The 13,001-nt window shown below is 36.9% G+C and overlaps 1 protein-coding gene across 2 annotated transcripts in view; it reads right to left on the bottom strand.

The window, feature by feature from the left end:
• Window positions 1-13,001, bottom strand: part of sntg1 (syntrophin, gamma 1) — a 55,525-nt gene that overhangs the window by 36,017 nt on the left and 6,507 nt on the right. The window lies entirely within an intron of this gene.

Genomic DNA, 13,001 nt, shown 5'->3' with positions numbered 1-13,001 from the left:
CCTCTGGAGTGGCATTAAACTTGTCAGTTTCTAGGGCTAATGGTAATGTTCCTGAACATAACTGTACACATAAAGATCTTTGTTTAAAACTCGTGTAAAGCAACAATAAATTTATGCTCTGAGTTTGTGACACCACAGAAACATGTGTTATTAACCACCCAGCCAAACTTGAATGATTAAATAATTCATTAACTATATAAACTTCAGGTCTCAAGCTGGAACCATGGGTCCAGCACATTGCTGAGCCATGTTTCAGGTCTGCCCAAAAAAGCCTGAAAATCATTTTTAGAAGTGGTTATAATGGGAAAGACATTATATTATGTGACCCCACACAAACTGCAAAAACTCAATTGTTCTGGTCTCATAAATATGTCATTAAATTTCTGAAGAAACTAGTTTTACTAAAAAACTAACATGTTTGAGTTTCTGTTCATCATTGCCATGATTTATGTTGATAAGTGCCAATTTATGCTGCTTTATATACACATATACTAACATAGTGATGTTGATTTAAATTATTATTGCAGGAAGCAAAAAACTGGTACTAGGGTATGGTTTAAAAAAACTACTCTGAACCACCACTTGGATCTCTTATAACTTTTTACATGTTATCAAGGACACTTTTATGAGTAATAAACATTTGTCAGTTTTCTTGTTGTAATTCAGTTGAGGTTCACCCCTTTTTTCTCACAAAATTTAGGCAATTCTCAAAACTTTCCCTTCACACAGATCCTTAAAACTTTTTAGTTAAGGACACAGAGGACACAAAAGCACATTAGACACAATGAGGATGCAAGCACATTGCTGATACTCATCAGCCGTCATCTACTGTAGCTAATACACTGACTATTGATAAGTACCTCACTTCAAATAATCCGAACTATCCTTTTACTCAAATTCAAAAAACAGAGCTGAATATTGTTGATTAAATGCTCTTGACTACAACTGAAAAGATGTGAACTACAGATGCCTGCAACACAGATAAGTATGATGTCAATACAACTGCTGCATGTTATGTGGCATGTTGAATCAGAGGCAATTCACAAGTAAGCACCTTGTTCGGCAAAAATTTGATTCAAAAGCAAACTCAAAGCTATGAATCCAATTCCTCAGCGTATAATGAAGGACCCTCTCGAATACCTCACTCGTAAAAACCTGTAGATTCATGTGCACGAAACCCAAAATGCAATTAACTCATATTCTTCCATTTTCTTGGATCTTTGTATGCCAAGCACAAATGACTCTTTCAAAGTGTTTATTAAGTTCCAAATAGCACACCCTTGAGAAATCCTCCTCGTTAGTATGCATTGTTGGCTCGACGCCACCTTTTTTGTTGAGCCGCAGTGTTGCTACTATGATCATTGTTCTACAGGATAAAAAAAGAAAACAGTATAGGCATTTCAAACTACGTTTCATGCATAAATCATTGACTCCTGATTATACAGCACCAGTAGCCCCAGTGAAACTTGCAAAACTGTTTGTTGAAGCACTGAGAGGGAAGGGAGTGATTCATTTATGTTATGTTACAGTCAATACAGAAACTCAGAAATCGTTTGGTTTGGGGTTTTCAAAGTCTGAGACTGTGGGCCCCCCTCTGACAAAGCTTGGATGTTGATGGGATCATTACTATGTTATTTGATCCCATAGACACTCAACAACTGAGCAAAGATAGCCTAATATTGCTGTATTACGTAACTACAGGCTACACCAAATACATAAAAAAAAAAAAAAACATCTGTCCAAAGGCGTTCATTAGCTTCTAACTCTGGGAAAGTGGAAAAACAGTAAAATCCCCCCAAACTGTATCTCTGAACTATCTCTTTAACCAAAGCACACACGTTTAGGCTATGTGATCTCCCTTTGATAATTAAAAACAAGTAATATAATATTTTTTCATTTCCATTCACTGAGCCTTCCCAGAAACTGTTTGAGGCCCCCTGGGGAGGCCGTCTCCCACTTTGAAAACCTCTACTCCAGATGATTAAATCATCTAACTAACTTTGTTTTATTGAGAAATATCATCCATTTCAATTAATTTCCTGAGGCAATCTGACCCTTAATACTTTGATTTTAGCTTGACTTTCTTTGTAATTATGTGTGGTATTTTATCTATTTTATTTTTTTATGCTTTCAAATTCTTGAATTACATCCTTTCGTGCTTCATTTATTCGATTGTTTTATTGAATTCTGTCCTGCATATTGTGCATACTAACGTCAAAAAGTTGTTATGGCAATAAAGTTAAGTCATTTATGTTGACATATGGTCTGCTTATTACTAGAAAGCTATTACTAAGTCTAATACAGCAGCTCCGCAGTAAATGCTACCCTTATGGAGGTTATAATGTTCAGCTTGTGTTTCAGACAGATTGAACTTTATGGTCATTGTGGAGGTTGTAGTTTGTGCTACTGTTGAATTGTTTTGTGTTATACTGAGAGATATTTCTCATGTTTCATCCACCTCATTTATGTGGATGAAATCAGCCTGGCTGTTGATTAAGAACGGTTTATTTATTTTATTCATCGTTATCTGTTATTTTATTATTAGTGTTGGATAAATTTAGCTCTCTTTTTAAATTTATTAATATCGTTTTCAAATCCATTTTATTGTTGTCATTGACGGTTTTTACTCTGTATTTCATCTATTGTTTTTATTTCACTCTATTAGTCTTCACTTGTTCTGTCTTATTGTTGGGATGTCTGTCATCTGTTAAGCACTTTGAATTGCACTAACCTGTATGAAAGGTGCTATACAAATAAAGTTTGATAGATAGATAGATAGATAGATAGATAGATAGATAGATAGATAGATAGATAGATAGATAGATTGAATTAGATATATCATTATTAGTGTATTGAACTGCATTCATTTAAACTAGTTGTACCCAATAAATTAGCAAATGAGTGTTCATTTCATATTATATGCAGTGTATAGTGAGGAATATAAGATGCTACAGTATACAGAATATTAAAGTAGTACTGCTAATTTTATATTTGAAGAAAATCACTGTCCTTCACACATACTTACTGAGCAGAGTCTGGCTGTCTGCAGCCACAGATATGTTGGGCCTTGGAGGAATTCCTAGCAGCTTTAGTAGTATTGACTGAGAAATGACATTGACTGAGAGTTACTCATCTGGTGCACTGCTGACTGCTGCTGTGATGACACATGAGTCTGTATGATGTGAGACATACTGTATAAAGCGGAGCAAATATGATATTACTTTAAGCTTTTGAACTGTGCCCATGCTGTGTGAAAACATTCTTTGTTTACAGATTTGTGTTTTATTAAACTCAATATACACTCAAATATAAAGGCTTCTCAACTTTATTCATTTGTTTATATTCATTTCCTCATTAGAAAGAACATCTTAATGAATTCTCATTAACAATTTATTGTTTAAGTTATTTTGTGACAAAGAAATCTAAACATCTGTCACAGTTGCTAAATATTTTCTGCTTTGTCTAAATTGAATAAAATTAGGTTGAGAACTGTAGTTTGGACAAAACTATGGATGGGATGATATGTGATTTTATTGCAGATCACAATAAAAAACACCCACCATGAGGTATATATATACCTATGACCATATATGATATGACCATGTTGTGACAGTAAAGGTGTATCAGTTGTTTTAAATGAAAGTGCCTTTAAGTCTTTTGTGATTTTTGAGTACGTGTCCTTCAAACAAACATATTTTGAGTCCAGGAAGCACCGGAAAAGCTATCTAGCTCGCTCACGTACAGCCTTATATTGATTTCCTGATTTATTCTGAATTGTCACACGGTGGAATCTGCATCTTTCCAATCATTCCAAATATCTAAATCCTTAAATATTTATTCATTAATAAAATATAAGATAAAATGGATGTGTTGAAGTTATTTTAAAAGTTTTAAAGCTGGGGTAGGCTGTTCATTTTTGCCATCAATGAGCTAAAGGTCAATAATAACCTTGAAGCACAATGTAATTCAAGTGGTCTTAGAGAAAACTAACTGCTCCTCCTCTTGACTCTGTTTGTCCATCAGAGAAACAGTACTGCTACTGCTGCTGCTGCTGAAGGATCTATAATTTCCATATTATCATGCACTACTGTACACTTACTCTGTCTTGCAATACTGCCTTGTTTACAGTTGCATTGTCTCTGCTTTACTGACCAGTCTACAAGCTATAATCGCTTGTTTTTGCACTACAGTCTTTGTCTTTCACACTATTCCTATTATGCTTAGGTTATGTTTATATTATGTTTATGTTATGCACAGATTTGCTCAGGTTATGTCCTTCTGTTTTCTTTCTCTTTTGCATTGTCAAGTGTTTTTACCAGTTTTCCTGTTAAGCTGCTGCACCAAAGCCTCATGGAAAACAGTATTTCAGCCCAAATAAATCAGCTATCATTCTCAACAATCAATTGTTTACTGCACCTTTAAGTATATTTAGATGATGATTGGGATAATACTGTGAATCACAATTATTTTAGCCAGTATTATCATTACATGGTCCCAAGCCTGGAAAAAACGAAGCAGTTTAAAGGCATCACCTTGAGCTGTGTAAAATGTGATGGCCATTTTTTATAACACTCTGACATTTACTAGATCAAATAATCGATCAGTCAATTGACTAATTGGCGAAGAGCTCTTAGGATAAAATTTTAAAGTAAAATAATCGTTAGTAGGGGATCCAGTTTAATACATTATAAAATCTATTGACATTTCTATTCAATCATATATTATTCATATGTTCATGTAGATGTGCATTCTTAGAAATAGAAGGGATGAGATTCTACACAGAACCATTTACTTTTGAAGAACCTCTTTTTGAAGTGAGGGTTTGTCAGGGGTTCTTTGTAAGACTAAGGGTTCCATTAAGAACACTTTTCACTGACGGAACTATTGATGGAGGAAAGAGTTCTTCAAGGATTGTTGACATCCTTGAAGAACGTGAAGGTCCTCAGTTCTCAATAGGTCCTCCTATGAAGGTTCTTGTTTGAAACATTAGCACATGGACTTTTTTCTGCAGAGAACCCCAAGAGAGAGATGTATGTGGAACCATTACACCATAGAAGGGTTCTCTATGGAAACTCTCATAAAGGGTTTGGGTTGAAACCTTCCACAGATGGTTCTCCGTGTAACCCTTTATGTTGGGTTCTAGGTAAAACTATGAAACTCTTAAAGGGTTCCAAATGGAAATTCTTTTAAAAGGTCCTACAAGGAACCAACAGGGTTTATGATTCTAGCTAGCACCTTTATTTCTACGAGTGAAAGTGAAACTGTTCTCACATCGTTGTGTGTATAATCTTTTTGCTGGGTTCTAGGTAAAATCTCTGAAAGCGTTCCAAGTGGAAAAGGTTCCACCACGAACCAAAGAGGGTTCTTCAACAGGGACAAGCCGAAGAGCCTTTCTAGTTAGCAGGTTTTTATTTCTAGGAGTGTATATGAGTAATAAAAAACATGCGCATGTGGAGTCCTTCCATGTATTTTTAATCTACACTGTTCCACAGATTTATTATTGAAGGTTTATTGACTTTATAAATTCAATTCAACACATAATATCATAGTTTTTGTCTTCAGCCTCTCTCCACCTAACAGTCTACACATGCAGCTGTCTGTGTTGGAGATGTACAGCTCTGTAGAGGATATAAGAGAAATCCTGACATTATTTGTGGACCTGCTTTAAAAATGAATGTCTTCATGCGGCCAACTGAAAAATGTGTCTGCGCCTCTGAGACAAGCATTTTGTCTTCGCAGGTGCCCTCCTGTACATCCCGTCAACCGCCAGCACTCCGCTTTTTTTTCTGTGAGAATCCAAAGATTAAATAGGCCGAACCTTTTGTGCCTTTTAAGTCGAGTCAGCGCAACTCCTTTTACAACCCCGCCATCAGATATTTTCAGTCCCTCCAATTTGCCGAGCAATGTTTTTCAAATAATGCTCTTGTCTTTGACACAATGGCAGGAAGCAGAGCGAAAGGAGCCGAGTTAGATTGCCTGGATGATGTGGAGATTGTAACGTGACATCTCCATCTCTTAGACCAGAGGACAGCTGTGGCCCATACAGGATGATGAATGGCCGTTTGTGGGTGCAGGTGGAGCAGCTGTCTGCGCAGCGTTCCAGCAAATGTAGTTTTACTACAGGAAAATTGAGATGGGTTTCGCTTACTGTATGTTCACTTGTTCTGCGACCTGGAACATATGGTGCCTGGGAGTGCAGCTTTTTAATTTGGCGAGCGATGATAGCGGATATTATGTTACTCAAATATTATGGCATCCCAGAAGAGTCCCACTCAACATCAACAGCATAATACAGACATACTTTCACAGGATCTGCCCAATTCATGTTAGAAAACAATCAAATCTCTGTCAACTGCTGCCAACAGTGTACATCTTCCTTTAAAACATAATCTTTCTGTAGAAATCAGAAAATTAAAAATGCTAATTATGATTACTCATATTCTTCTTTTACTTATCTTTGCTATCTTGAAAAGAAAATGCTCCTCCATTGTTGTAAGTTATATCTTGATCAATTATCAGATGTTTAACTTAGAGAAATTAACTCTAGAAAAGCATTTTTTAGAGATGCACAATCTGCTTTTTTCAGTTCTGATCTGATACCTGAATTTGGAATATCTCTATCAATACTACACCGATACCATTACTATTTTATCATCATCATCATCATCATCATCATCATCATCATTATTATTATTTTTATGTGAAAGATTACATGAGTCTGAAACTGAACTTCAGACTTCAGATAGTGGTGAAAAGTGTGTCAACTGTGTCAGTTGATGTTGATGCAGTCAGAGTTTTCATAATCTGGAAAGCTCATTTAGTTTGTGTTATGTAACATGGTGTGGTGCTGTCGGATTGTGGCTTGTAACGTTCACATGCATTGTAGAGAGTGCTGAGAGACAGCCATGATTTCCCATGATGCACTGCTGAGAGTTTGAGTTTGCTGTTTTATGTTCCACAGAACAAATGTTACCATGAATGAGGTAGCTAGTACACTTGTTGTTTGTTTGTTGTTGTTTCCCTTGAATTATGTGCCATTGTGGCGTGAACATGAAAAGTGACATTCATCTTTATGAATACACATGCTTCTTATCATAGTATTTACAAACAGAAAACGTGGTTGTGGAATTTAGATCAGAAGGTGGATCAGTGACATAGGTTTGTTATCCGATGACTGACTTACGTGGCCCTGATACTAATATTATATATCTAATATTAGATTGGATTAGTCCCATCTCTAGTATTTTTGAATATTTTTGAGCCTCTTTTCTTTCAGATTTGGATTACTTTCAGTTATGAGGACTTGTAGATGTATCTACAGTAAATCTGAAATGGTTCCTGAATCAGTGAATACAGGCTGGAGTTGTTTGTGCTTGATTTCTCCATGTTTTTGCTTGTTAAAGACTGTGTCGCAAACACGAGAGCTATACAGTAGCTGCCTTGTGTTTTTTTTATTGTTTGTTTAAGGTAGGTGTATTATTGATGCGGAGTGAAATGGAAGTTTTAATTGAAGTATGCGTGCAGTGATGTGTTTTGTTTTATATATCTCTGGAGTATGAATTAAGCCCTGCAAAAAATGAGCAGCAAAGGAAAGAAAATTTTCTTTTTTTTACTCACTTAGAGCTGCAGCCAATAACTACTTTCATTACGGATAAACCTGCCAATGATTTTCTTCATTAATCAGTTGATGGTTTGATCTATAACATGTCAGAATAGAATGAAAAATGTTGATCGCATATTCCCAGAGCCCAAGGTGACATATACAAATTGCTTGTTTTGTCTGACCAATAAAATCGTCTTCTTTTGGCTGCTCCCCAGTGAGGGGTCGCCACAGCAGATCATCTGTTCACAGACAATCGTCTCGCTGTCAAACTGGGCCCCACCCATCCTGGCTGATTTTATGATCCGCATATTTGATTTGGCATATTTTGCTTTTTACGCCTGATGCCCTCCCCATTTACCAGCAATCAGGAATGCAGTGGCTTGTGCATCCTCAGGGGTTGGAGAGCAGCCTAGGGTTCAGTGTCTTGCCAAAGGACAATTTGACATTAGGACAGGAGGAGATGGGGACCAAACCAACCAAACCTTAGGCTGCAACTAATGATTATTTTCATTATTGATTAATCTGATCATTACTTTCAAGGTTAACTTATTAATCATGCTATTGTTGTCAATACGATGTCAAAAGATTGTGAATAATGCTCATCACTGTTTCACAGAACCAAAAGTGAAGTCCAAAACCCAAAAATTCTTCATTTACTGTCAAAGAAAAGCAGCAAATCCTCACATTTAAGAAGCTGGAACACCAAATGACAGAAACGACTAATCAATTATCATAATAGTTAGCAACAAATTGTAATTTGATTGACTAATCAGTTAATTCACTAACTGCTGCAGCTCTAGGAAATGACCTCCTCAACCTCCTGAACCACAGCCACCCCAACATAATAATTCAAATATAATCAATTTACCCTGAAAGAAGCAGCAGGTGATTTGTTAATTCTTAACATGGGGGGTGGATCTGGTTCATTTCACTCACCTGCAACGAGTAAACCAACTCATGAACGACAACAAGATGACAGAGGAGTCAGACTGAGAGAAACAGTCACAAATTACAAGCCCGTCTGCTTCTTCAGCACCATGGACTGATCAATACACAGCACAGTTAGGCTATTGATATTTCAGAGCCATGGTCGGGGCCATAGATCCTAACTTGCACAATCCTCAGTCAGTCAGGATCAATCAGCCAGGCAGATTACACTAACATATTCAACTAAACAACCCACTTTGCCATCTCCCTGCTAATCACCAACTGGTTTAGGGCCCTGCCACTACCCCTGTGATGAGAAGATGACCCACTAAGAAAACCGGCCAATATTTATTTTTTAGAAGCTGAAACCAGTGGATTTTGGCATTTTTGCTTAGAGCTTTTTAGGCTGTGGCAGAGCTGCAATGAATGATTATTTTAATCATTGATTCATCTGCTTATTATGTTCTCAATTAATCATTTGGTCTATAAACAACCCAGTCAAAGCCCCAACACTGACTATGTGTAATATGCCTGCTGGTCCACCGCGGCAGTGTCATGTTTTGCTTTGCCTATGAAGTCAACACATTCTTATTCCATAGTCAGGGTAGCAATAATAATGCATATGCAACATATGGTTAGACTTTCAAAATAAAGCTTTCTGAGAAACATCTCATCCTTACTGCCCCCCCCCACACTACATTCATTTATGTGTGTACTTTTCACGCCTGTGTGAGGCAGGTTATATACAGCAGATGTATTACATGCTTTGGTGTGAAAAAGTGTCCAATAAAAGTTCCAGGAGCCCAAAAAGGCATCCTCACACACCATGTTTTGTCCAACCAACAGTACAAAAGCCAAAATTATTCCATTGTATTTAGATAAAACTGAAAAAAGCAGCAGGTCCTCACATTTGAGAAGCTATAACCGAGAAATATCTCAGCTTAACGTGCTTTTAATAGAAAGAAGTGTTTAAATTTGTGTGCTTGAAGGTTCCTCTCATAACGAGTCATGACGCATTAATTAACTCAATCCTCAGTGAACGGTTCTGTATTTACAGAGCTCATCTTGCATTTAACAAGGCCTGTTGTTGTGTGCCACTACAAGTGCCACTTCTCCCGCTTTTCATTCAGATTATGTTTGAGACAGATCATTCAGACGAGATAGAAAGACTATCTCATCATGTTTTCAATTCTTTTAGAGCATTTGTCAAAAAATAAAGCTTTCATCACCTCATAAGTCAATACCTGAGCCTCTGCAACAGCCAACGGCACTCCCCATGCCAGATGCTCATGAATGATAGGCAGAGGAGTAAATTAGTGATGGACACATTTATAGACTGAGCTCTTGACCTTCCTGACTATGATGTATGTTTTCTGGCAACAGGGAGCCACTAGATATCAGGTGGATGCCAACTTAAATCAGCGAGGATCATTTCACAAACTGGATCCCCGTTATATCGCTGGATATCAGGGAGCAGAAACAGACTCATGAAGGATAATAACTATCGCTGCACGAAACTGATCCTGCAGCATGTTTGTACTGACAGGTTCCTTAATGGGATTGTAATTTTTTTTTCTTCTTTAACATGCGATACTATGGTGCAGCGCCTCTGGATAAATGGATTGGCCAAGTCAAGCATGTTATCTAACATGAGGGTCTTAATTAGGCTCAACACAGAGCCTTTATGCAACACTGAATAACTTAATTCACTCCTCTAATTACACTATATATATTAAATATAAAATGCATATAGACATTTTTTGTATTTCGACCAATGAAGCCTTGCAGGGGAAGACTTGGGGGTCTGGAAATGGCCCCATGCTGTGTGCAGAGTACATGAAAGGATTAAAAAGCTCAGCATATTGCTGAAGGCCAGGCTACATTGAAATGAAGCTGCACAGTCGAGGGACACATCTGTTCGGTTGCTAAATATAAAGCAGGGAAATATAGAACTATCTCTAAATTGCCCATGCAAATTATTTATAAATTCACACTGTGTGACATGAAACAAATTACTATCTTAGGGAAATACATTAAGTTCATCATATCTTTAAATGGTTTAAATGCTCATTCTGTCTCTTGCTTATATTGTTCTTATTGTTTTGTTTTCTCTTGTTTGGATCTTGCTTGTTTAGTTATTTATTATTTTGTGCTTTTTACTAATGCTTCTTCTATTGTGCTTTCTTCTTTGCTGTTGTAATACTGCATTCCCCATTGGAGGATTAATAAAGGATTATCTTGTCTTATCTTATCTTACTTTATTTCCCATAATATTTGTGTGAGGGTCATTTTCAGCTGCAAAATGTGACATATTCACCCGAAAACTCTACAAAATATAACTTCATATACAGTATCATTCTGTATTTTATCTGCATTTATTTTTATCTGATGCCACAGGCGTGTAGCACAGCCATACTTTTGTATGTTGAACTGACAGATCTGTCAAACACACCACGCCTGACTTCAACACATTATAGTGTAGCTGTTGTAGCCAATCACTAAATCGTTCAATCAAAGAATGCTTCAAGTCATTGGCTCTGATAATTTATTAATTGTTTGAGTCATTTTTAAAGCGAAAATGTCAAACATTTACTGGTTCTGGCTTCTTAAAGGTTCAGTGTGTAAGATTTACAGGGATCTAATGACAAAATAAGGCAGAAATGGAATATAATCCTAATAGATATATTTTCCATTACTGTTTGATCACCAGAAAATAAGAGTAGCTGTGTTTTAGTTACCTTTGAATGAGCCACTTATATCTACAGAAGGTGCAGACATGGAGCTCATAGAGACAAGCAGTATTAAGTTAATTGCAATCTACAACCTCACTGGTAGATACTACCAAATCCTACACACTGGTCCTTCAAATGTAAGGATCTGCTGATTTTCTTTGTCATTTATGATAGTAAATTAAGGGTGATTGGGTTTTGGACTGTTGTTTGGACAAAAGAAGCAATCTAAAGTTGCTAAAAGTCACTGAGCTTTAAGAAACTGTAATGAGCATTTCTCACATTTTGACATTTTATAGACTAAACAATTACTGTTTATCATGAAAATGACTGGAAGATTAATCAATAATGAAAACAATCACTAGATGCAGCCATAAACAAGAGTCCAAAATGTAACTATATTCAAGTTACTGTGGTACTGAACAGTGAAAAGTAAAGTGAAAGTGAAAGTAAAAAGCTTAAATTGAAAGATGAATAATCGGTTATCATAGTATTTAGCGATTAAAGAACCAGTGTGTAGGACTTAGCGGCATCTAACGGTGAGCTTGCAGATCGCAAACATCATCTTTTCACTCATCCCCTGTAAGTGTGCATGAGTATCTACAGTAGCCACAAAACATGGCAGTGCAACATGGAGCCGTCTGCAGATATAAGAGCCCGAAGCGACGTTTACCAAATGCATTTTTTGCAAATATATTTATTTAACTTACTCCAGTGTTTTAGCCTACAATGGGCTCTGAGTTAGTCAGCTGGTCAGTCTTGACAAGTTTGGTGCCTAAACTACCTACCTATATATTGTATTGTCACATGATCAAATAAAGACTTGACATTTGACAACATCAACACACATATTATATAGCAATCATCATTTCACATCTGTATATAAGAAAAATGTACTGTCTATATTTACGCCCCTGACTTGCTGTGACATAGACAGATAAAAAGCTTGAGCTGAAAGCTCGAATCCTTGAATAAAATAATTAAAATGATTAATCGATTGCCATAATATCAAGCAATTAATTTTCCATTGTTTCAGCTCACCATAAATGCTTAATTAACACTTCTGTTGTGGACAATTTCACAATTGTTAAAGTAAAGAAAGTATGATGGCCATACAGTCTGTTCTGCTATCATAAGCAAAAACTGTGAAGCCGGCTAATTGCCGCTCGGGGCTATTTTACTACTCACAGGTTGGATGGTTTGCAAATGTTCCAAGGAAACACAATAATGCAATTTACAGTACAAGACTTCCTTCCATCAAGGTTGAGCTGCTGCTCCTGTAGCAGCGTACTGTCAAGGCAGCAGTGCTTAACGAACAAGCAGACTCTCCACATTAATCAAATGTGACCTAAAATTGTCCGGCCTGGGTTATACTCACACGTTGTAAAGCATAAAGGAGACGCTGCTCGCCCTCGACAGGATCCACTGTTGGGAGGTATACACTCTATGAAATAAAGATGCTAACTGGAACCATAAAGGGTTCCTCACCTTGCCTCTATATGAAGAACCTTTTCTGGGTCCTGTTATAAACTATAATGGTTCTATTTTATACTGTTATCGAGAGTTGTACCTAGAGCACAACATAAAGGGTTATTCCTAGAACCATCTGTGAAAGCTTTCACTCAGAACCGCTTCTAAGAGGTTCTCCAGAGACCCCTTTTATGGCCTAATGGTTCCACACAGTACCCTCTCAGGAGGGTCTATGCAGAACCTTTCCACCTTCTAGGGGTACTAACAAGAAC

This window comes from Lutjanus erythropterus, chromosome 12 (genome assembly GCF_056507025.1).
Source record: "Lutjanus erythropterus isolate fLutEry1 chromosome 12, fLutEry1.hap2, whole genome shotgun sequence".
In the NCBI taxonomy this organism is placed as follows: domain Eukaryota; kingdom Metazoa; phylum Chordata; class Actinopteri; order Lutjaniformes; family Lutjanidae; genus Lutjanus; species Lutjanus erythropterus.
This window is presented reverse-complemented; position numbering and strand designations above follow the sequence as displayed.